Here is a 26,462-nt window from a genome sequence, read left to right as displayed (position 1 = left end):
TTGCACTGGGTACTGCGATTACTCAACTCCAGGCAGCACTTGCTGTGATTACCCAGACTTTGGAAACAAGCACTGCAGCTATTCAAGCCCCAGTCATGGGTGGTGCAGCTAACCTAGGGATTCAACCAGTGCCAATATCTGTCACCCCCATACAGAAGACGAAATACACAAAAAGAGCAGGTCGTGAAGGCCTACCAGGGACATCACAGGAGGATGAGCCAGAGGTAACCACTCGATCTCTATCCCTGAGTGAGCTGCGAGATATATGTAAAGATTACAGCTGTCATGAAGGCGAGCAACTTGTTACTTGGCTGCTCTGCTGCTGGGATAATGGAGCTGATGGTTTGACCTTAGAGGGTAGAAAAGCCAAGCAGTTGGGATCGATGGCTAGAGAAGTGGGTATTGATAGGGGTCTTGCAACTGGTGCACAGCCCCTCACTCTCTGGGGGTGACTTCTGTTAAGTGTAAGGAACAGGTATCCCTTTAGGGATGATGTCATATACCACCCAGGCAAGTGGACAACCCTTGAGAGAGGTGTTAAGAATCTGAGGGAAATAGCTGTGAGGGAGCTGATTTTTGCTGACCTGGATGACCCGCAGACACCACTAGATCCAGATGCACTCAGTTACCAGGGCCATGTGGCGCAAGTGGGTACTGAGTGTGCCACAGTCTTATGCCAACACATTAGCATTATTTAGATGGGGAGATGCTGAGTCACCAATGGTGGGAGACATAGATAATTGGATGCAGCACTATGCAGACAATATCTTTTCCACCCCACAGGCCAGCGACTCAGCTGTGGAAAAAACATCTGACAAATCCACAGAACTGCTTGGTGAGGTGTTGGACAAATTATCCCAGATGGAGAACAGACCTCATTCCCCACCTGCACCAAAGAATGTCTCAGCCATCAGGAGACAGCATTCCCCTGCAAGACCTGCTTGGGAGAGAAGGTACACAACACGAGGCACCCTGTGGTTTTTCCTGCGTGCCCATGGAGAAGACATGAAAAAATGGGATGGAAAACCTACCTCGGCTTTACAGATGTGTATGTGAATTGCAAGGTGAACTGATTATGAACGGTACTTCTTCCAGGGAACTTGTTGCTCCAGTTTCCAATGGGAAGCTCTCCAGACAGCGTAGATGGGCTTTGGATCCCTATTTACCAGACGTGAGTAATGGGGATCAAATCTACATGAGCTGCTTGAACAGAGATGTTAATAACGGACACTATGTTCAGAATTAGAGGGGCCCTGCCTCCAGCCAGGTGAAGGAAAAGGACAACCATGTTTTTTGGACTGTGGATTTGATGGCCTGACACATCAGAACCACAGGAGTATAAGGCTCTAGTGGACACTGGTGCACAATGTACCATAATGCCATCAAACTATAAAGGGACAGAATTGATTTGTACCTCAGGGAGATTTGATTTGGGGTGAGAATAGCCAATAACTTGAACTGTATGATGCTAATTGTTATATAATACTGCTTGTCATCATTTCCCTAGTTATTTATTACAGTAAGAATCACCACAGACTGTGAACATGGGCTGCACCAGATACACCAGCTGCGAGCTCCAGATGCATGACACATCATCCTGTTGCACCCAACTTCATCCATCTGTCAGACCATGTTGAGGACTGGTCCTGATCTGCCAATTGAGTGGATCCCATATCATTTTTTCCTGCCCTGAGAGACTATGATGACAGATAGAACCCATGGTTTTGGACTAAGTGAATTCAATGAACTTTTAAGAGAGAGAGCACATAGATTAAGGGAATGATATCTGTGTGTATATATGTGTATGTATATGTTGAGAGATGGGGAAAAATAGTAGTGACTTGGATGTGACATAAATGATATAGAATGAGTGGAATTCTGTCCTGGTTTTGTGGAAAGTACAAAATACAATAAAATGAAATTAAAAATGTCTTCACTGAAATGGTTGTCAAACACTGGAACAAGCTGCCCAGGGAAATGGTTGAGGAGTCATCCCTGTCAGTCGGTGGGGTGGCAGCAGCAGCCATGACAATGCTGATGACTGAGGTGAGTCCGGGGGTGAGTGTTAGCTTGGGACCCCCCTGTACAGCCCAATCTCAGGGACACCTGAGCAGCAGCCCCGAGCCCCATTAGCACCCAGAAGTCCTCACCAGCCAATCAGGTGAGGAGGGGGCAGTGCCAGGAGCAACCTCAGGAGATTTAAACATGGAAAGATCAAAACAAAGTCATTCGACTGAGGGAGTGTGAGTGACCAGGAGCACATGACCAGGGTGGGCAAACAGGATGGGCAGGGCAAGCAGGCAGGGCGCAGCCACCCTCCCAACTCCTGGGGTGAGCACACTTGGTGGCTTCGCCTGTCCAATTTGGAACAGACCCAGTAATGGTTTCCACAAGGTTGAAAGCCGGGGCTAGCAGGAGTGTGGTGACCCAGACGGAGCTCCCTAAGAAGCATACAGCTGTCCAGGTCTCCAGCTGCAGGGAGTGTTTGAACCTGGCATTAGTTTCAAGAGACAGCAGAGATAACACCTGTGTGCAATGTGAACAGGTAGATGATCTGCTCAGCCTGGTAGCAGAGCTTAAAGAAGAAGTAGAGAGGCTGAGAAGTATCAGGGAGTACAAAAGAGAAATTGACTGGTGGAGTCACGCCCTTCCATCCCTGAGAAAAATGCAGCAGATGGAAACTCAGCAAGAGTGAGAGGAGCCCTGACCCTATTGCCATCAGGAAGGAGGGGACACAAAGGATGAGGGGAAGTGGAAAGAGGTCCCTGCTCGGGGGGGGATAGAAGAATCCCTCCCTGCCCAGGCCCCCTCACCTTCCCAAGTGCCCTTACAGAATAGGTATGAGGGTCTGGAACTTGAGGGTCAGGCAGATGATAGTAGAGAAGAAGGTCCATCTGGGGGCTTGCCTAGAATAAGTCAGTCAACCAGACAGATCAGAACTACAGGTGTTAAAAAAGAAAGAAGGGTGATTGTAGTGGGGGACTCCATTCTGAGGGGAACTGAGGGCCCCATATGGTGACAGGACCCATCTCACAGGGAGGTCTGCTGCCTCCCTGGGGCCTGGGTAAGGGATATTACCAGGAGGCTCCCTAGACTAATTCAACCCTCTGATTATTATCTGTTGCTGGTTGTTGAGGTTGGCAGTAATGAGGTTGATGAGAGAAGCCCTAGGGCAAACAAAAGGGATTTCAAAGCACTGGGGCAACTGGTTGAAGGGACAGGAGCACAGGTGGTGTTTTCCTTGATTCCTCTGGTAGCAGGCAAGAATGGTGAAAGGAGCAGGAGACCCCACCTGATCAACACATGGCTTAAAGACTGGAATTTTGGCTTTTTTGATCATGGGGCAGTTTATATGGCACCAGGCCTGCTTGAGACAGATGGGGTTCACCTGCCTAATAGGGGCAAAAGGATTCTAGCCTGTGAGTTGGCAGGGCTGATTGAGAGGGCTTTAAACTAGGCTTGAAGGGGGAGGGGGATAAGACCTGGCTTGCTGGAAATGAGCCTAGGGGTGGAATGACAGAGTTGGGGGAGAAACCAATAGCCCATCTGAAGTGCATCTACACCAACATACGCAGCATGGGTAACAAACAGGAGGAGCTGGAGGTCATTGTGCAGCAGGAAAGATATGACGTAGTCACCATCACGGAAACGTGGTGGGATGACTCGCATGACTGGAGTGCTGTAATGGATGGTTACAAGCTTTTCAGAAGGGACAGGAGAGGAAAGAGAGGCGGTGGGGTGGCTCTGTACATTAGGGAGTGTTTCGACTGTATAGAGCTTAAGGATAGTGATGATAAGGTTGAGTGCCTATGGGTAAGAATCAGGGGGAAGGCCAGCAAGGCAGATATCCTGGTGGGAGTCTGTTAAAGACCACCCAGTCAGGATGAAGAGGCAGATGAACTATTCTACAAGCAGCTGGCTGATGTCTCACAATCGCTAGCCCTTGTTCTAGTAGGAGACTTTAATTTGCTGGATGTCTGCTGGAAACTCAACTCAGCAGAAAGGAGGCAGTCTAGGAGGTTCCTGGATTATGTGGAAGATAACTTCCTAACACAACTGGTTAGTGAGCCCACCAGGGGAGGTGCCCCGCTAGACCTGCTGTTTACAAACAGAGAAGGTCTGGTGGGAGATGTGGTTGGAGGCCGTCTTGGGCACAGCGACCACAAAATGATAGAGCTTTTGATTCTTGAGGAAAGAAGGAAGGGGGTCAACAAAACCTCTACCTTGGACTTCTGGAGGGCAGACTTTGGCCTATTTAGGACACTGGTTCAGAGAGTCCCATGGGAAATAGTTCTTGATAACAAAGGGGTCCAGGAAAGCTGGACATACTTTAAGAAAGAAATCTTAAAGGCGCAGGAGCAGGCCATCCCCATGAGCCGAAAGACGAGCCGTGGGGGAAGAATTCCAGCTTGGTTGAACAGGGAGCTTTTGCATGAACTTAGGGAAAAAAAAAAAGGTTTATGATCTTTGGAAAAAGGGGCAGGCAACTCAGGAAGAGTACAAGGATATCACTAGGTCATGTAAAAAGAAAATTAGAAAGGTGAAAGCTCAACTAGAACTCAGTCTGGCCACTGCAGTAAAAGATAATAAAAAGTGGTTTTTTTAAATACATAAACAACAAAAGGAGATCAAGGGAATATCTCCATTCTTTATAGGGTGCAGGGGGGAACATTGTGACCAGGGATGAGGAAAAGGCTGAAGTGCTTAATACCTTTTTTGCCTCAGTTTTTCACAGTAAGACCGGTTATCCTCAGGGCAACTGCCCCCCTGAGCTGGTAGATAGGGACAGGGAGCAGAATAGACCCCCTGTAATTCAGGAGGAAGTAGTTAGCGACTTGCTGTGCCACTTGGATGCTCACAAGTCTATGGGACCAGATGGTATTCACCCAAGGGTACTGAAGGAGCTGGCAGAAGAGTTTGCTAAGCCGCTCTCCATTATTTATTATCAGTCCTGGCTAACTGGGGAGGTCCCAGAGGACTGGAGGCTGGCCAATGTAACACCCATCCACAAGAAGGGCCGGAAGGAGGATCCTGGGAATTACAGGCCTGTCAGCCTGACCTCGGTGCCTGGCAAGGTCATGGAACAGATCATCTTGAGTGTGATTACACAGCACATAGAGGACAATCAGGGGATCAGGCCTAGTCAGCATGGGTTTAGGAAAGGCAGGTCCTGCCTGACCAACCTGTTCTCTTTTTATGACTGGGTGACCCACCTAGTGGATGAGGGAAAGGCTGTGGATGTAGTATACTTGGACTTCAGCAAAGCCTTTGATACTGTCTCCCACAGCATTCTCCTGGATAAGCTGGCAGCCCACGGCTTGGACAGGTGCACTCTTCGCTGGGTTAAGCACTGGCTGGATGGCTGGGCCCAGAGAGTGGTGGTGAACGGTACTGCATCCAGTTGGCATCCAGTCACCTCTGCTCTCTGCTGGAGAGTAATACACTGCAATTTCTACAGAGTGTATTCTCTTACAGGACATGATAAATCAAATTTTACAAGTACTCTAGGGCAATAGGAGATTACTAAATGAGTTGGGATTGCAATGCCAGAAGATGTTCAGGATTTGTGGTTTAAGATATCCACTAAGTAATGTCAAAGACTCCCATCCCAGATAACTGAATGATAGAATGCAGCTGGAAAGACCTGGGTGTTTTGAGTGAGCAACTGAAAACTGCTAATTTTATTGTTACCAGTTTGTAGTTTTTCTCCTACCTAGGGCCCCAAAGCCTACACTTGGTAACACTCTAATGTCATTCCTATTAGAAAAAAGCTGATTCTGTTATCTTCAGCTGGCTGATGTGTGTTACCCTGTATATTTATATACTTAGTAGCTATAGACTCCAGGTGCCATAACTCCTTCTGTTTGGTTAATAATCCTCCAGGCAGATGCCCCTTGGCATGAATCTAAGCCAGTGTCACGGTCCGTTAGGAATTCTCAAATATACAGGACAATGTACTCTGTAAATTAAACTTTATTTTATGAGCTCATTAGGAAAACAAACAAAAAAACACAACAAGAAAGGGCTCAAGCCCCTTTGTACAAACTGGTCTAACACATTAATTCACTAATTCATCACTTAATTCACAAGGCTTCTAACTCACAAGTTCTCTAATTCATAACTTGTAGCTCATGCATCTATGAGCCAAATCACAGAATCACAGAATGGTAAGTGTTGGAAGGGACCTCTGGAGATCATCTAGTCCAACCCCCTGCTAAAGCAGGTTGCACAGGATTGCATCCAGGTGGGTTTTGAATATCTCCAGAGAAACAGACTCCCCACCCTCCCTGGGCAGCCTGTTCCAGTGCTCTGTCACCCTCAAAGTAAAGAAGCACAAACTGAAACATTGAAAGTTCCATCTGAATATGAGAGAAAACTTACTTTGAGGGTGGCAGAGCACTGAAACAGGCTGCCCAGGGAGGTTGTGGAGTCTCCTTCTCTGGAGATATTCAAAACCCGCCTGGACGCGACCTTGTGCAACATGCTCTAGGTGAACCTGCTTTGGCAGGGGGTTGGACTAGATGATCTCCAGAGGTCCCTTTCAACCCTTACTATTCTGTGATCTCTGGCTTGCTTTTTGGGTTTTTTTGGAATGAAAATAATTTGTTAGAAGCCTTATTTTTTGTGGTTGACTGATCTGTATTTGCAGGTATTTGGGAGGGTCTTTTCTGGTGGACAGCATATGGATACATGCAGTATCAGGACTAGGAGTAAGGTGCTTTATTTCATCAGAAGTATGCTTGGTTATGCTTTGTCCTGCATTACTACAGTAGCATTTTAGTAACCTTTTTATTTATTTGCCTTTCAATCTCTGTATTAGAGGGAAGATATCATGGTTCACTAGGTTACTAATGAATAAAATATACTCTGTTCAGCATAGTTGGTGTATTAAGGAGACAAGTTAGTCTAGATTTAATATTGATTTCATGAAACTCATTCAGAAACATTGTAACATCAAGCTGACATAAGATCAATTGTATAACAAAGTATAATTGACAGCATAACAGTAAAAAAAAAAAAAAAAAGCTCTAGCATCTACTTATGTGTAACAAAATAGTAACTATCTCAGCATGTGTTCTCTGAGAGCTGATTTATAACATGTTTTATCACCTACCATTACAGCAATATCAGAATATGGCTGAAAATAAAGTAAAAATGTCAGCACATCATGTGCTAAGCATGCATTAATAGGTTAGTGAATCTCTAATGCTGAGACAGTTTTTGTCTGCATGTAGACTAAGATTCAGCTCCTAGTACCCTGGAAATATTTCTTAACCTTTTAAGAAGCTACTTGATAGAAATTTGACAGAAAGAACTGTGCAAAGTATAGTCCCTGCATTCATAGTATCAAATTGCAAGGCTTAATTGACTGTCATGAAATAGTTTCTCAATGATGAAATGTCATAGGAATAATTTCTCTAATTATAGTGCGTTTCCTATTTTAACTTCAGAAAGGTCTTTCTAACTGTACCCAAGTATAGCCTGTTGTGTAATTAGCTTTTGTATAACCATATTTCTCTCTTTATAAAATGCATTTTGATGTGTAAAGATGAAGTTGCAAGTAAATACACAATTGTGCATGATAAGTAAAGAACATAAATAGCACATGCACTGCAACCAGAATGTCTGTCACACAAAAAACTATGTTGAGTATAAATTGCCCAAGTGAAAAAAGCACTAGCACTGGATTATCTCCAGTTCATCCTCTGCCACTGCACAATATCACTTTCCTATTACCTTTTTGCATTCACCACACGTATTCCCCACCCTCTGTACACATTTTCTCCATTATATTGACCAGTGAATGCATAACTTTGACCCAAGTATCACTGATTGTAGCCAGGAGAAATAAAGTAGGTTTTTCTTATGCCATGTTACCCCTTTCAAAGAAAGAAGGGGTGGTAAGTACACAGCATCCAATATCAATCCTCCTTGCACACATTCAATAATGCATCATCAGTTTTACAGATCTTGTAACATGGACTGTTTTTTGTCTATCAATCAATCATATAAGCACAGCTATAAATACTAGCGCAAGGCATCTGCTTCCTGAAGAGAACAGTATTGAAATCTGTACAACCACTTCCTTTCCCACTTTAACTGCTAGGTGTTTTGGTAATGTACTTACAAGCAAGTAGTATACAGGAGGAAGGAAGAGAATTGTTCTGGGTATATTTAGGAAACTGAAGCTGTTAGAACACAGCTAGCTTTTACATATATCTTGTCAGAGTCCGTAATCCTGCTCCAAGAAAAGATGAAATAAAATCACATAAGTCTGGAAGAGGCCTAAAAGGAGTTTATCCTGCTTCAAATATAGATGTAAACATAAACTTACATGTAGATTATGTAGATACCCACAGAACCTCCAAAAACTGCAGAATAGGGACCAACACAGGGGTTTTGCAATGCAAAAAGCTGTGGCCCTGCCATGTACACATGTATCTGTGTATGCATGCATGTAATACATGTACACACACTAGTTGCCTAAATGGAAGTGTTATTAGTAAGATAAAACAATAATCTTCATGCTTTTCTTCTCAGCTGTGGATATGGACAGCAAACTTCAAGAAATGTTAAACGATGAAGCACAAATGTGCACAAGTGTGAAGCCTTAAGGAAACACTGAAAAATTGAATTATTTACTTTTTCAAGAGAAGATTGGGGAAAACAAGATAACTATCTCTCAATACATAAGCAACTAAAAAGGAGGATAGGAATAAATTGCCCCTCTCTGTTGCTCAACACATTGTCTACTGTGTGTAGAACAAGAAGCAGTGAATATAGGACTGTAGCAAAGGGAATGAATACTATGTGTTAGGAAAACTTTCCACAAGTAATGATAGCACCAGAATCAATAGCCTGGGGGAAGATATAAAAGGCTCATAATTGGAGGATTTAAAGAACAGGTCAGAGAAACAGTTTTCAGAAATTACATGCCATAAACAACCATCAGAAATGCCATGGGGCAGGTGGTTGAACTTAGATGACCTCCTGAGATCCCTTTCAGACTGCTCTCCTTTAATGGGTATGTGATTCAATTGTGCCAACATCAGCTTAAGAGATGAGAAAACTGCCAAGTTTTTTACAACTCATGCATTCTATAGTAATGTCAAGACAGCCAGCAATTTTGCCAGAGCTCTGTGATATGGTATTTCTTATCTGCGAACATTGATCAAATAATATCCATGTATGGGTTTTCTAAGGAATCTAAGTCACATAACTCCTTTGGGCTCCCTTGAAAATGGCTGCCTGAATTATGACAGCTTCTAAAATATATTTCTGATCCATTAAGAAACCAGATAAAGATTGCTTCTCCACAGGAAAAGGCTGCCTGTCCAATTTTCATTGGGTGCCAGGTTTCTGAACCATAAGAAAAGGTTCTTTTCCAGGATCCTCAAATTTAATTGCACACACGGTAATGGTACAGAAGAAAAGAGGAGACAGATTGCTTCCTGAGAGTGGTCCAGATTTAGTGAAAAGGGAGGGCCTCCAGCAGCAACTAGAGTTGCTCATTTTGGTGAAGAGAAGCTGCCATTGTCCAAGCATGCTATTAGGACAAGTACACATTGAGAGTGGCAATCCTGGTTCTGTATTTAGCCCCTTTCCCTCAGTTCCCTTCCCTGTTGCTGGAATGTGGATTTAATCTTTCCCTTTCTGGAGACATGCATAAAAAAAAGTGAGCTAGAGATATCAACAAGGTAAACATGGCTTCTTCCAGCAATACAGGAAAAAGTTAATTTTGTCATCCCAGTGAAAAAGGGTTCTTAGCATGAAAAGGGTAGAGGAAAGTGAAAACACTGGGCCTGAGCATTGGCAAAGGGCTCTTGAAAGCCAGACTTGCTGCTGCTGCCAGGTCCTAGGAGGAAAAGAGGACAGGAGAACTGCATCCTCAGCAATAGCTGCTGTCCTAAGCATTCCTGCTTTTCCCTTAGCAATAACCACTATTGTTTCCACTGCCCTGACATCCACAAAGTAGCACCAGGACTACAGTTACATTGCTGTCCTCAGTAGGCTGGTGCCCTACACAATTGCCTGCTTTGCCAATAATTTGAGCCAGGCATGTGTAGAAAATAAGAGTTGCACTCAGAAGGCATATGTGTAAAACAAGCTGTTGATAGGCGCTTTTTCTGTTTTTCAGAGGGAAATGTTTGTAAGATGCAACTGGGTAAATCTGTTTGTTAGAGTTACTACTAGCTCTCTTGGGACCTTGTTTTGTGGCACACGTGTTGCATTGCTCATTGTTTACTGCTGCTGTCAGGGGCTGATTCACTGATGTCGCTCAAGAAGGTCTCACTTGGCAATACACAATAGATTGCTGGCTACATCTGTGTCTCTCCAAATCTTTTCAGGTAGTTGTAGAGAGCAATAAGGTCTCCCCTCAGCCTCCTTTTCTCCAGGCTAAACAATCCAAGTTCCCTCAGCTGCTCCTCATAGGACATACCCTCTAGACCCTTCACCAGCTTCGTTGCCCTTCTTTGGACTTGCTCCAGCACCTCAACATCTCTCTTGAAGTGAGGGGCCCAGAACTGGACACAGGACTCGAGGTGGGGCCTCACCAGTGCCAAGTACAGGGGGACAATTACTTCCTTAGTCCTGCTGGCCACACTATTCTTGATACAAACCAGGATGCCATTGGCCTTCTTGGCCACCTGGGCACACTGCTGGCTCATGGTCAGCCAGCTGTCCACCAATACCCCCAGGTCTTTTTCCACTGGGCCGCTTTCCAACCACTCTTCCCCCAGCCTGTAGCACTGTATGGGGTTGTTGTGGCCAAAGTGTAGGACCCGTCACTCGGCCTTGGTGAACTTCATACCATTGGTCTCGGCCCATCTATCTAACCTGTCCAGATCCCTCTGCAGAGCCTTCTTACCCTAAGGCAGATCAACACTCCCACCCAACTTAGTGTCATCCGTGAATTTACTGAGGGTGCACTCGATAACCTCATCCAGATCATCAATAAAGATATTTATTAAACAGGACTGGGCCCAGTACTGAGCCCTGGGGAACACCACAGTTGCCCCAGTGCTTTGAAATCCTTTTTGATTGCCCTAGGACTTCTCTCATCAATCTCATCACTGCCAACCTGGACAACCAGCAATGGGTAATAATCAGAGGGTTGAATTAGTCTAGGGAGCCTCCTGGTAATATCCCTTACCCAGGCCCCAGGGAGGCAGCAGACCTCCCTGTGAGATGGGTCCCTATCTTATTGTAGGAGGGGGAGTGATAGAGCAGCTTGGTGGGCACCTGGCAGCCAGTCAAGTTCAACCCACCACAGTACCCTTGGTGGAAGAGGATCAGGTCAGGGAACATTTAAGCAAACTGGACATTCATAAGTGCAGGGGCCCTGGTGGAATGCACCCATGAGTGCTGAGGGAGCTTGCAGACATCATTGAGAGGCCACTCAATAATCTTTGATCAATCATGGCAACTTAGAGAAGTGCCCAAAGACTAGAGGGAAGCAAATGTCACCCCCATCTTCAAGAAGAGTAAGAAGGAGGACCCACGGAACTACAGGGCCTGTCAGCTTGACCTTGATCCCTGGAAGGGTAATGGAGCAGCTAATCCTGGAAAACATTTCCAGGCACATGAAGGACAAGAAAGTCATCAGGAGCAGTCAGCATGGATTCACCAAGGGGAAGTCATGCATGACCAACTTGATAATCTTCTATGATGATGAAATGACTGGCTTGGTAGATGAGGGGAGAGCAGTGGATATTGTCTACCTGGACTTCAGTAAAGCTTTTAACACTGTCTCCCGTAAGATCTTCATAGACAAGCTGTTGAAGTATGCGCTGGACGAGCAGTGAGGTGGACTGAAAACTGGCTGAATGACCAGGCCCAGAGGGTGGCGATTAGTGGCACTAAATCTAGTTAGAGGCCAGTAACTAGCAGTGTACCCCAGGGGTCAGTCCTGGGTCCAGTCCTGTTTAAGATCATCATCATCTGGATGATGGGGCCAAGGGTACCCCTCAGCAAGTTCGTGTGGATTTTAGCTATTGCTGAACAGTGCACAGCATCAAGGCCTTCTCTGTTTCTCATGCTGCTCCCACAGCAAGTAGGCTGGGGATGCTCAAGAAGTTGGGAGGGGACACAGCTGGGACAACTGACCCCAACTGACCAAAGGGATATTCCATACCATATGACATCATACTCAGCAATAAAATTTGGGGAAAGGAGGAGGAAGGGGTGGATGTTCGGAGTTATGGCATCTGTCTTCCCAAGTAACTGTTACACATGATGGAGCCCTGCTTTCTTGGAGACGGCAAAACATCTGCCTGCTGATGGGAAGTAGTGAATGAATTCCTTATTTTGCTTTGCTTATACACACAGCGTTTGCTTTACCTATTAAACTGTCTTTACCTCAATCCATGAGTTTTCTCACTTTTACCCTTCTGATTCTCTTCCGCATACCACCGCAGGGGGGAAGCGATCGAGCATCTGTGTGGTGCTTAGCTGCTTACTAGGGTTAAACCACAACAGTCCTTTTCCGCAATCCCTTCAAGAATGTGCCTGCTCACACATGGCCTTATCCATGGGCCACAGTTCCTTCAGGGGTGTACTTGCTCTGACAGGGGCATAAAAAGAACATTTCTTTACTGTGTGGGACACTGGGCACTGGAATACATTTCCCAGAGTGGTTATGGAGTCTCCATCCTGGAGATATTCAAAAGCTGCCTGGACGTGGTCCTGGGCATCCTGCTCTAGGTGAGCCTGCTTGAGCAGGGGGATTGGACCAGATGACCTCCAGAGATCCCTTCCAACCTCAACCATTCTGTGATGCTGTGAAAAGATGGTAGCCATCATCTTTGCCTGGGCTCCAAGGCCATGCAGAGTAGTGAGATAAGGCTGTGAATGATGAACTAAATCCTTCCTTTTTTCAGTTGCCAAAATAATGATTTAGCAGTCTACAGTGGTTGTAGCAATGACTGCTGGGAAAAAAAATCTGACAGTTAAACATTGCGGTATTGCCCCAGCCAATAGACCTTGCAAATCTCAGAGGCATGGTATTTAACTGAATGAGATGGCTCCTCGCAGATTCCAAAACTAATGAATATCCTATGCTCTCAAGAAGTAGGATTGACTTTCACTAACTATCTATCTGGCTGAACACCTCCTTTCTGTTTTCTGTCTTTTCTTATCTTGTTGGTAGAAAAAAAAAAAAGCTATCTTATTGATTTGCAACTAGTTAGGCTGTTAGACACTGTTTTTCACTGAAAGCCTATACAGTGTCATTTCCTTGACATGTCTCAGAGCAGAGCCATTCTTTAATGGTCAGGAGAATGTGGAATTTCATTTACTCTCTATTCCAAAACACATACACAAAAGCTATTACTTGTATTTGCCTATCCATGAATGTGGGAGGAAGAGACTGATTATACAGTACTCATTTTAAATTGACAGATGCACTATAATTTTCATCTATTCAAATTTGGTAATACGATGAGTTCTTTAAAATATAGGAGAGAAAAAGAAAGACATAGAAGTTTCCATGGCATGAAGTTGTTCTCTAAGGTTAAAAAAAAAATAATCTTTTAATCATATAGCTCATTTTGTTCTGCTCAGGAAGTGTCTGCATGTATGGCTCTGGCCTTAATTCATGCTGGCTATTGCAATTGTTTACATTTTAGTTTAGGGAAGAGTTCCATATGCCTGTCTAATGAACCATTTCTTTTGCAGCATTGAAATAAATGCCATTGCTGTTTTTTTCAGGCCAATGTTATTACCTGGTTAATTGCTTGGTTTTGGCTGTCTTGAGAGTTTTCCACATTAAGGAATAAGCTTAAACAGATGAGCGGGCACATATTATTCTCCTATTATTCTATTTCTTGTTAGGTTTGCTGAGTTTCTGCTAGTTCCTACCTCATTTTTACACAGTGAGTAAAGAAAAGAAGCCATATATTTTTTGCAGGTAGTGCACGTATTCATTGCTCAATATTACGTTAACTGGAAGTTTTTGTGTTAGTGCTAGTATGATTTGCTAAAAATCTCTGTCAGTGCAAACAGAAAGTTAAATTGAGGACACAAAGTTTTTCTTGAAGGCAAAAGCATAACATTATACCTACTTTGAACATCTATTCTAAGATTGCTTTAGAAAATGTGCACTACTATTGCTTTTATTTTATTATTTCTTTTCCTATTAAATTTATTTTATTTAATGATTTACACTGAATCCATCTTTATAAAATTTAACCACCTATATTGTCATATGAGCCAAATATTGCTTCTAATGAAGTCTATGGGAATGTTGTCATTAATTTTCAGCTATATTGGGAATTTTCCCCAGTGTTTTAAAATTCAATAATGTCTTATATCTCCAGAGATCCTCAAAGTTTCCCACATACTGTAGACCTGCCCCCCTTCTTAGTTCTTCAGAGTTATAGGCTTTAGGTCTTAGTTCAGAACATGCAGTGGTTTTTGCATGTGTGTGTATATATACAGTGGTTTTATATCAGTTTTGTGTGAGTGTTTGAGTCTGTACATGTATAAACAGAGGTTGTGTGTTTTAAAGAGCCATTATTTCATGTACTGGTTCTGTCTGGGATAGAGTTAATTTTCTTCATAGTAGCTTATACGGTGCTATGTTTTGGGTTTGACCAAAACAGTGTTGATGGATAACACACGGATGTTTTAACTATTGCTGAACAGTGCTTCCAAAGTGTCAAGACCTTGTCTGTTTTTTCACTCTGCCCTGCCAGCAAATAGGCTGGGGTTGCACAAGAAGTTGTGAGGGGACACAACCACATGATGTCATGCTCAGAAATAAAAGCTGGGGAAAAGAAGGAGAAAGGGGGGACATTTGGAGTTATGGAGTTTGTCTTCCCAAGTAACCATTGCGCATGATGAAGCCCTGCGTTCCTGGAGATGGCTAAACATCTGCCTGCTGATTGAAAGTAGTGAATGAATTAATTATTTTGCTTTGTTTGCACATGCAGCTTTTCCTTTACCTATTAAGCTCTCTATCTCAACCCACAAGTTTCCTCGCTCTTATCCTTCTGATTCTATCCCCCATCCCACTGCAGGGGGAGTGAGCAAGCGGCTGTGTGGTGCTTAGCTACCTACCAGGGTTAAGCCACAACACTGGCTAAGTGTAACATTGGAGGAGCTGAACGGAGAGAAATAAGATACTTAACTATTTTGGACTGGGAGTCAGGAAGATAGATGTATCCAAACAAAACAGCAGGGAGAGATACAAAGAAGCAATTTGATGCTTTCTCTTCATCTGCAAAAAGATTTTTCTCAGCTGGTTGGTATAGTCTGTTAGAGACCCTGAACGAGCTCATGCTTATGTCTGTCACACAGATCTTCCTGTTACAGTATGCAGAAAGCCAATTTTCTCTTTCTACAATTTCAGGCAACATTACTAAAGACCTCTGACAACATGAAAGTGGAATGAATAAGCCCTTCCAATAGGAGGCCAACTTCAGAAAATTAGTTTTATGCATCTTATTTAATTTTTATGTTAAAAATTAAGTTGCATTTTGATAGTAATAAGAAACTACTAATAACCCTTCTTAGATTTTCACAATTCTTGTTAGATTATAAACTTTGTCACTAATTGCTATTCAAATTCTTCTTTATCTTCTGTATTCTTTCTCCTTTCCCCTCTTTCTGGAGGGAAGGAAGGGTTACATGTCCTCCCAGAGAAGTAATAGTTCTTTCCATAAGAGAAGTCACAAGGAAACTATTTGTCTTTGTTTAGCCTGAACCCAGGGCTAAACAATAAGCAGCTGTTCTATCACCCAATGTCCCTTCCCCAACTGAGAAAGGGAATTGGGAAAAGGAGGGAGACTCATGGGTTAAAATTTAAACAGATTCAATAAAATAAGGAAACCAATATCAATGCTAATACAAAACACACAAAATTATACTTAGCCCACAGATTGGTAGCAAGTCGCTCTAGGGATAGCAACCATTGAGAATGGGAAAGAAGAGGAGGGGAGCAAAAAGAGCACCTCCAGAGCAAGCTTTCCCTTTTACAGTGAACCATTTATAGAATTTCCCATTTATAGAATACACCTGTGAGCCAGCCTGGGTCAGCTGCCCTGGATTTAACTGCTAATGGCCTTGATTGCCATATCACAGCTGGCCACAAACTGAAACAAAATGTAACAGAAACTTGATTCTATAAATTTTATCCCATGAAACCAGGACAGGATTCCACCCTTTATTCTATATCATTTACATCAAGTCACTACTATTTTCCCCATCTCTCAACATATATCTATCTCCATATATACACACAGATATTCTGTTTAGTCTATGGGCTATCTCCCTAAGAAGTCCATTGAATTAGTTTTGTCCAAAACCATGGGTTCCATTTCTCATAATAGTCTCTCTGGGCAGGAGAAAATTGGTGTGGGATTCACTCAGCCAGCAGATTGGGACCAGGCCTCAATACAGTGTGATGGACTGGGGGAATATAACGGAAGATTGGCTAGGAGGATTGTAAACACGCTCAAGTGACTTGCACCTGGGGTGTCGAAAACCACATATATCATACTACTAACCATTGTTTAGTCTTGTGTGCTTGACAAGTAGAACATCTATGTTTAGATAACATAGGCCTGTAATAAGACTCAGAGGCACCCTATCAAACATGCTTGAGATTCCTGCTCTGCTGTAAGAAAATCAAAGCACAGTGGAAAACTACCGCCTGCAAGAAACCCCTAATATACAGGCGAAAGCAGCAGGCCCAAAATCTCTCACTCTCTCTCTAGCAGGAACCGAGCTCCATGGTGTCTGCGTCCCCACTTGTGTGCCTTTGCCCCTGGTGCTGCTTCGGAGATCCCCCGGTTTGTGAGGTAACGGGAATAAATTTGCTCTTTGCATTTTATCCGTGGTTTTGTGGTTGTTCCTGCATCCTGCCTGTGTCGGCTCACACATGGACTAGGGAAGTTGGGCACAGTAAGATATGTGTTGCATCTAGAGCTTGCAGCTGGTATATCTAGTGCAGTCCATGTTTGTGGAAGATCCTCAGTCTGCAAACAGCTGTGCTTTACTTGGGGAGCAGAAGATTTGCTTGGGAACACTGCATTGAGAAGAGTTTTTGCTTGCTTCTAAGATAAAGGAGCCGAGACCAGTTCACAGGGCTTTTTGAGGCATGAAAGAAGTAAACATGTGTTGAAGGTCAGTTCTGAACACAGAGCTGAAAACAGGGAATGGTTGTTGATGTTTTGAGCCCAGGACACTGTGGCTCTTCCCAGAATGGGTGATGAGTGCTTAGCATGTGAATGTTGATGTTATCTTGAACTGCCTAGTCTGGCTCCTGCATTGTAGCAGTTAAATAGGGTAGTAGAATAACAACAAAAAAGCCTTAGGCCTTTCGGCTTCAGGCCCTTGCATCCTCGATCTCAGAGTCTGTGCCTTCTTTTCCGCCCGCCACAAATGGCGCCCGAACAAGGCTGAAGATTAACGAAGCGGCGGCGACTCTGATCGAACGATTGTCAGGGGCTAGCGCACGCCAGGACCAGAGAGTCCCCAGGACCAGAGAGTCCCCAGGATCAGAGAATCCCCAGGACCAGAGAGTCCCCAGGACCGGAGAGTGAGTCCCCAGGACCGGAGAGTCCCCAGAATCAGTGACTTTCGCGATCGCAATAAACATGGGACAGGCTAGTTCCCAAGAGCATAAGCTCTACACTGAGGTATTACAGCGTATATTACGCGAACAGGGCTATAAGGTCCAATTAGCGAAATTGGTGCAGTTATTAGTGTGGATCAAAGACAACTGTACCTGGTTCCCTGTATCAGGGACTTACGATGCAAAGATCTGGGCGAAAGTGGGAGTAGAAATACAAAAACGGAACACATTGCAGTCTGATATTCTAGAGGATTTAGAAGCAACGTGGAGGGTTGTTTTTACAGCAGTCTCTGCACTCCAGCCTGCAGAGGAGTATTTGCAATCTCAGGCATCCACTCCTATTAACACCTTCGTGGATGTGAAGGAGCAACAGGAGCCTGTATATGAAACAGCCTCCGGAGAATCAGACGATCCTTACGATCTTGATTTCACAGATCCAGACATACAGTCCAATTTATACCCACCATTAACATCGGTAAAAGAAACAGCTGAGGCCGTCCCTTCGGTACGGGGGGTCTCGCAGCTGGCAGCAAGCAGCGGCATCGGCTACGGACGGAGCACAGTTAACACCAACAGCTCCTCCGTATCCTGTGTCTGCCGAGCCACCTATTGGCTTTTCTGAAAAGGCACCAGAGTCTCGTGTAACGAAATACAAAACGCTGGCAGAAAAATGTAGAGAGGAAGCTGCTCGTAAAGGAGATTTTGCCATGCTGATGGCAATGCCGGTAATCTATCGCCCAAATCATCCTCCTGAGTATCACTACCTTAGTTATGAAATGATTAAGGAAGTACGGGCTGCGGTGAGAGACTATGGTTTGCACAGTAACTATACTTTAAATTTAATAACAGTCATCGGGGAATCCTATACTATGACTCCACATGATTGGAAGTCACTTTTACGGATTATTTTAACACCTGCACAATATTCAGTGTGGCTGGCAGAGTACCAGGAGGCTGCTTCTGCAGACACTTTGGAAAATAGGCAAGCAGGCTTAGATGAATATTTGGGAATTAATCACTATGCGACACCAGAGGCACAGGCAGGGCTACCTCAACAGCAGTTACAACAGATCTCTGCATTGGCTTTAACGTGCCTGAAATGCGTTCCGGAGGCAGGGAAACGCCAGCCCTCTTTTGCGGCAGTCAGGCAAGGAGCTCAAGAACCCTATGTTACATTTATTGATTGTTTACAAACAGCATTGAGCAGGCAGATTGATGATGAAAAATGTATTAGAAATGCTGTTATTACAATTGGCTTATGAAAATGCAAATGCAGATTGTCAAAATATTTTGGGCCCTCTAAGAAACTCTTACAGAAGTATAGCAGAATTTATTACAGCCTGTCAGAATGTGGGTTCTGAAGAGCATAAAGCTACTTTACTTGCAAGTGCCTTGGCTCAGCAACTCGTTGTGGGATGAGCAGAAATGAAATGTTTTGAGTGTAATCAAATGGGACATATTAGAAAGAACTGCACAAAGCTGACAGTAAAGAAAAAAGATGAGCAGAAAGGATCAAAAAGACCTAGAACACCCAGAGGATTATGTTCTAAGTGTGAAAAGGGCTATCGTTGGAGCAATCAGTGTCGATCAAGGTTTGATAAGGATGGAAACACCATGCAGGGAAACTGGAGGAGGGGCGCGAGGCTCGGTGCCCCCCAATACAACAGGGTCTGTTGTGCACATGCTCAGTCCGAGAATCCGATAAACGGACAGTCTCAGAACTCGTTGCCAGCACAGCCGGCAGCGTCGGGTTGGATCTGGCCTCAGCCACCGATACAGAATGGAATGATAAAAGGACTAAGATCATAGATACCAATGTATATGGGCCTCTCCCTTCTGGACTGGTAGGATTGATTTTTGGGCGTTCTTCTGTGGAAAAGCAAAATATATTTGTCATACCCGGAGTTATTGATTCAGATTATATGGGCCAAATTAAAATCATGTTATGGACATCAGAACCACCTTGTTTTATACCTAAAGGCCAGTGTGTGGCGCAGTTGCTATTGATACCATATACTGTGCCAGCGGCTAATCCACATCCCCTTGGCACAGGAGGATTTGGCAGTACTAACACACCACAGGTGTTGTGGAATCAAAAGGTAACTAATGATCGGCCTATGCTCACAATAAAAATTGATGGACGGTTATTCACAGGTCTGTTAGATACTGGAGCAGACGTGTCTATCATCAGCAAAAATGACTGGCCGTCAGATTGGCCTCTTAAACAAGTAGCTGCTGCTGTGAATGGAATAGGAGGGTTGCAAATTCCATTGCAAAGTGCACGTACTCTGTGTGTAGTGGGCCCTGAAGGAAAAACAGCAACTTTAGTTCCTTTTACGTTGTGGGGATGTGATCTTTTAGCTCAGTGGGGAATTGTATTGTCAGCTATGATGGCGCATTTAACCCAAGGGTCACTGATCTCTTACACCGGATGTCCTGGTTTGGCTCAAACCAGGCCAATTAGTCTTAGAGAAACCAAGGTCACTGCTAAATTCCTCACTGCTTATGAGTGAAGAGCCGAAGGGGGCTCGCACCTGCAGGGAAGAGCAGACAGGGCAGGTGACCCAAGATTGACCAACGAGGTACTCCATCCCATACATGTCATTCTCACTTTCCTATTTATCACTAACCCACTGCCTCCTGGAGGTGGGGCCCAGGAGGGAGGAGCCCTCCTGTCTCCCACTGATTGGTACCAGCTTTGCCAATTTCCAGTTAAAAGCCTGCAGGTGTGATGGCAGGGAGAGCTACTGCATTTTGCCCTCTGCCCGTGCTGGGTGGAGCTATTGCATTTTGCCCTCTGCCCGTGCTGGGTAGAGCTACTGCATTTTGCCCTCTGCCCGTGCTGGGTGGAGCTACTGCATTTTCCCTTCTGTCTGTGCTGGGGGGAGGGTACTGCCTTTTTCCCCTCTGCCTGTACTGGGGGGAGCAACTCTGCCTGAGGAGGATTTCCAAGCTCTTGATCTTGGTTTTGTACATATTTGTATATATTTGGTTATTTCTATTATTATTGTTATTATATTCTTTTTCATTATTATAGTTTATTAAAACTGTTTTAACTTTCCAACCCATAAGTCTCTCTCCCTTTTCCCTTTCCCTTGGGGGGGGGGAAGAGGGTTAACAGAGAGCATCTGCCACCTGGTTAATAGCTGGCCCAGCTTTAAACCGTGACACCGGCTCAAACTGACTTGGCTAACAACAAAACCGGTTTGGGTAAATCAGTGGCCCCTTAACTGGGAGAAACAAAAACGGGCAGAGGAATTAGTAAATGAACAATTAAGGGCTGGACATATTGTACCCTCAACTAGTCCTTGGAACACCCTATATTTGTGATTCCAAAGAAATCTGGCAAACGGCAGGATCTTAGAGCTGTCAATGCAGTAATGCAGCCTATGGGAGCTTTACAGCCAGGTACACCCAGTCCAGCAATGATCCCTTCTGATTGGCAGTTATATATAATTGATTTGAAGGACTGCTTTTTTACTATACCTCTCCATCCTGATGATCAGCCACATTTTGCTTTCTCTGTACCTTCCATTAATAATCAGGCACCTATGAAAAGGTACCAATGGACGGTTCTCCCACAGGGCATGATGAACAGTCCCACAATTTGTCAGTTAGTGGTCTCTGCTGCAATAGAGCCTACTCGAAGTATTTTTAAACAGTCTCTTATTTACCATTATATGGATGACCTTCTCATTGCAGCTTTGACATAGACAGAACTGATGAAAACTGTAAATCATCTAAAAGACTCTTTCCAACAATTTGGGCTTCATATTTCCCCAGAAAAAATACAAACAGAACCGCCCTGGAAGTATTTGGGATGGTTACTGTTTACCAGAACCTTACGACCACAACAACTTCATTTGGTAAACAATATCTCTATGAGGAGAAGAAACTGGACTCCACACAATCCAATGTGAATCAAAGTGAAGACCCTTTATTAAGCATAAGCTGTCCCTTTTATACATTTTGTACTTTCCCTGGCTGTAAGCATGTGCATTGCTACTGGTTAATATTACTAAACATACTCTTCTTTGAGGTGTTGATTGGTCACTGCTCTGCCACTGGTCCTTTCTTAATTGGCTCCATCAGTTCTTGTTTCTTCTCCTCCGTGTTGTGGAGTCTCCTTCTCTGGAGACATTCAAAACCCGCCTGGACGCGTTCCTGTGTGATATGGTCTAGGCAATCCTGCTCCGGCAGGGGGATTGGACTAGATGATCTTTCGAGGTCCCTTCCAATCCCTAACATTCTGTGATTCTGTGTTCGGCTCCCACCGGCTACTCCCTCAATTCTTGTTTGCTCAGCTGCTGTTTTTCCTCATCTCTTCTCTCCAAGGTCGGCTTGTTGACACTAGCTACATGACTCTTGTCACGCAGCTAGGCCCTCACTCCATCCTCTCATACTTCTGGCTCATTACATGACCATTCTCCTCCAAAAACCCCTCTACAGTTCCCTGTCCTTCTTGAACTGAGGGGCCCAGAACTGGACACAATATTCCAGATGCAGCCTCACCAGGGCAGAGTAGAGGGGGAGGAGAACCTCTCTTGACCTGCTAACCACACCCCTTCTAATACACCCCAGGATGCCATTGGCCTTCTTGGCCACAAGGGCACATTGCTGGCTCATGGTCATCCTGCTGTCCACTAGGACCCCCAGGTCCCTTTCCCCTACGCTGCTCTCCAACAGGTCTGCCCCCAACTTGTACTGGTACATGGGGTTGTTCTTGCCCAGATGCAGGACTCTACACTTGCCCTTGTTATATTTCATTAAATTTCTCCCCGCCCAACTCTCCAGCCTGTCCAGGTCCCTCTGAATGGCTGCGCAGCCTTCCGGTGTGTCAGCCACTCCTCCCAGTTTGGTGTCATCAGCGAACTTGCTGACAGTGCACTCTATTCCCTCATCCAAGTCATTAATGAATATATTGAATAGAACTGGTCCCAGTACCGACCCTTGCGGGACTCCGCTAGACACAGGCCTCCAACTGGACTCAGTCCCATTGACCACCACACTCTCTGGCTTCTTTCCTTCAGCCAGTTCACAATCCACCTCACTACCCGATCATCCAGACCACACTTCCTCAGTTTAGCTGCGAGGATGCTGTGGGAGACCGTGTCAAACGCTTTACTGAAATCGAGATAGACCACATCCACAGCTTTGCCATCATCTATCCACTGGGTTATGTCCTCATAAAAGGCTATCAGGTTGGTTAAGCATGACTTCCCCTTGGTGAAGCCATGTTGACTGCCCCTAATGATCCCCCTATCCTTGATGTGCCTAGAGACAGCACCAAGGACAAGTTGTTCCATTACCTTTCCAGGGATGGAGGTGAGGCTCACCAGTCTATAGTTACCCGGGTCCTCCTTCTTGCCCTTTTTGAAGACTGGAGTGACATTTGCTTTCCTCCAGTCCTCAGGCACCTCTCCCGTTGCCCACGACTTAGCAAAGATGATGGAGAGTGGCCTAGCAATGACTTCCGCCAGCTCCCTCAGCACCTGCGGGTGCATCCCATCAGGGCCCATGGATTTATGGACATCCAGATTGCTTAATTGGTCCCTGACCCAGCCCTCATCAACCAAGACAGACTCCTCCTCTATCCTGACTTCTTCTGGGGCCTCAGGGGTTTGGGGCTCCTCAGGACAGCCTCCAGCAGTATAGACAGGGGCAAAGGCGGCATTCAGTAACTCTGCCTTCTTTTTATCCTCTGTCTCCAGGGCCCCCACCTCATTCATCAGTGGGCCTACATTGCCTCTAGTGTTGGTTTTACCTGCAATGTATTTGAAGAAGCCCTTTCTGTTGTCCTTGACCTCTCTTGCAAGGTTTAATTCCAAGGAGGGCTTAGCTTTCCTAGTTGCCTCCCTACATCCTCTGACAACAGACTTATGTTCCTCCCAAGTGGCCAGCCTCTCCTTCCATGATCTGTACACTCTCTTCTTCCACTTGAGTTTGCCCAGCAGTTCCCTGTTTAACCATGCAGGTTTCCTGGTACCCTTCCTTGACTTCCTACCTGCTGGGATGCTCTGATCTTGAGCTCGGAAGAAGCAGTCCTTGAATGCTAACCAACTATCTTGGGCCCCCTTACCTTCTAGTACCCTGTCCCATGGGATTTCCCCTAGCAATTGCTTGAAAAGGCCAAAGTTGGCCCTCCTGAAGTCCAGGGTTGTGATTTTGCTAGCTATTCTGTTCCTGCCACATGAGATCCTGAACTCTACCATCTCATGGTCACTACAACCAAGGCTGCCCTCAACCTTCACCGCTTCAACCAGACCCTCCTTGTTAGTAAGGATAAGATCCAGCAGCGCTCCTCTCCTAGTTGGCTCATCCACCATTTGCATCAGAAAGTTATCATCAATGCACTGGAGGAACCTCCTGGACTGAGGATGGCTGGCTGAGTAGGCCTCCCAGCAAATATCAGGGTAGTTGAAATCCCCCATGACAACCAGGGCCTGTAATTGTGAGACTGCTCTCAGCTGCCTGTAGAAGGCCTCATCACCCTCCTCATCCTGATCTGGTGGCCTGTAATAGACACCCACAACAGTATCACCCCTGCCAGCCTGCCCCTTAATTCGCACCCACAAACTCTCAACTCGCTCCTGATCTGCCCCTGGATAGAACTCAATACATTCTAGCTGCTCACTCACATAAAGAGCAACTCCACCACCTCTCCTTAGCGGCCTGTCTTTCCTGAACAGGACATAGCCATCCATGACCACATTCCAGTCATGCGAGGTGTCCCACCAAGTCTCAGTAATTGCCACTAGATCATAGCCCCCCGACCGAACACGGATTTCTAACTCCTCTTGTTTATTCCCCTGACATTACTCTGATGAGGGACAGCCCTGAATTTCAGGCTGCTCCGGCTGATTATTTGAATGATATCCATTTTACTTTGCCACAGAATAAAATTTTGCAACGCTTACCTTCCCTCTGTTTACAACCACAGAGAGTGATGGTGCCTCACCCTATACCAAATGCAAAAACGGTTTTTACAGACGGCTCAGGTAAAACAAAGAAGGCCGTAGTGGCCTGGAAAGAAAAGGCACAATGGCAACACACATCAATTACTGTGGAAGCGTCCACTCAGATTGTTGAGTTGTCTGCAATACATTTAGCTTTGACATTGTTTGCAAGCGAACCTATTAATATTGTATCAGATTCACTATATGCTGTTGGCGCTATTAACCGCTTAGAAGCTGCATTTATCAAAGAAATTAGCAATCAAGAGCTGTATAAACTTTTCCTTGCTATTGCAACTCTGCTTCAGCAATGACAGCATCCTTGCTTTATTGTTCATATTCAGTCTCACACTCTCTTGCCAGGACTTCTGGTAGAAGGGAATGCGGTAGCTGATAAGTACACTGTTTTGCCCATAACATCATCCTCCCTTACTCAACGATTTCAACATGCGCAATTATCTCACTCCTTTTTCCATCAAAATGCTCGCAGTTTACAGAAAGAATTTGCTCTCACAAAAACGCAGGCTTGTGATATTATTCGGGCATGTAACGATTGTCAATTATATAATACTGCAACTTATCATGATGGTATAAATGTCAGGGGACTGAAGGCTAATGAAATTTGGCAAACAGATGTTACACATTATCCACCTTTTGGCAGGCAAAAGTATGTTCACGTTACTGTGGATACCTTTTCTGGTTATGTTGTTGCTTCTGCAGCTACAGAGGAATGGACTCAGGATGTTAAGAAACATTGGACAAGGTGCTTTGCCCTTATGGGCCTCCCCAAACAAATAAAAAGAGACAATGGACCCGCCTATGTATCTCAAGCAGTGGCCTTATTCCTACAACAGTGGGGTGTGTCTCACGTTACAGGTATCCCGCACACCCCCACCGGACAAGCCATAATTGAACGGACACATCAAAACTTGAAACACATGTTACAAAAACAAAAAAGGGGGAGTGTAGCCACAACTCCTCAAGAACAATTAGATATGGCTGTGTTCACTTTAAATTTTCTAAATCGGTCATCTTCTCGATTAGATACTGCGAGCAGCGGAGGAACAACATGCAGACAACTCATTATGAGTGATAAAGCATGCATCACTTTATTAGCCCAGACAGCATCTATTTATACAGTGGATTTTAATTATGCCTACTAGTCAACTATTGATTGGCTGAAGCTCTACAAGTTACTTTTGCATATCCCTCCTACTTGCGGTTAGCCAGCTGTGCTTCTTTCTCATTCTCACGGCTCTCACTCCCCCTTTAGTTAGTTGTTTACGATCCCTGTCAAGGTCTCAGTATCCTTGCCGTTCTGCTATCATCAGCATGAATTGCAGTTTCGGCCAGGGCCTGAGGCCTAGTCTTGCTCGCCTCAGAATCTGCTCTGCTCGTACAGTTGTTCCAGTGAGCCATGACCTTTGTCATGCAGCCAATCCCCAACAAGATACCAGGGCAGTGGAACAACATTTTCAGGGTAAAGTACCCTTTACACAAAATCCTAAGGTTTGGTATAAAGATCTGCCAGGCCCAACTGATTGGCGTGGACCAGTAGAATTGTTGACATGGGGGAGGGGATATGCTTGTGTTTTACTCCCAACAGGTCCTTGTTGGCTACCTGCGAGATGCGTGAAGCCATACCATGAGCTGGAGAAACCAGAACCCGGTACCAGAAATGCAGATGCTGAAAGTACAGGGACCAAGCAAGCGACGTAGAACAGTCAACTCGACACCAGGCATTACTTGGGAAATGCTGAAATGACTGGATGAGCACGCAAGTAGCATGCTGCGAGGGGTCTTGGGTGGTCTCTGGTGGTCGTGGTCCCCCCATAGTTGTTCTGTCTGCTGTGTGACCTCGCTTCCGCGCAAGCGTGGTTAAGGCCTTTCTGTTGACACATGCAGGTGGCTCTGAGGAGAAGATACTGTTT

This window comes from Nyctibius grandis, assembly GCF_013368605.1.
Source record: "Nyctibius grandis isolate bNycGra1 chromosome W unlocalized genomic scaffold, bNycGra1.pri SUPER_W_unloc_1, whole genome shotgun sequence".
NCBI lineage: Eukaryota > Metazoa > Chordata > Aves > Nyctibiiformes > Nyctibiidae > Nyctibius > Nyctibius grandis.
This window is presented reverse-complemented; position numbering follows the sequence as displayed.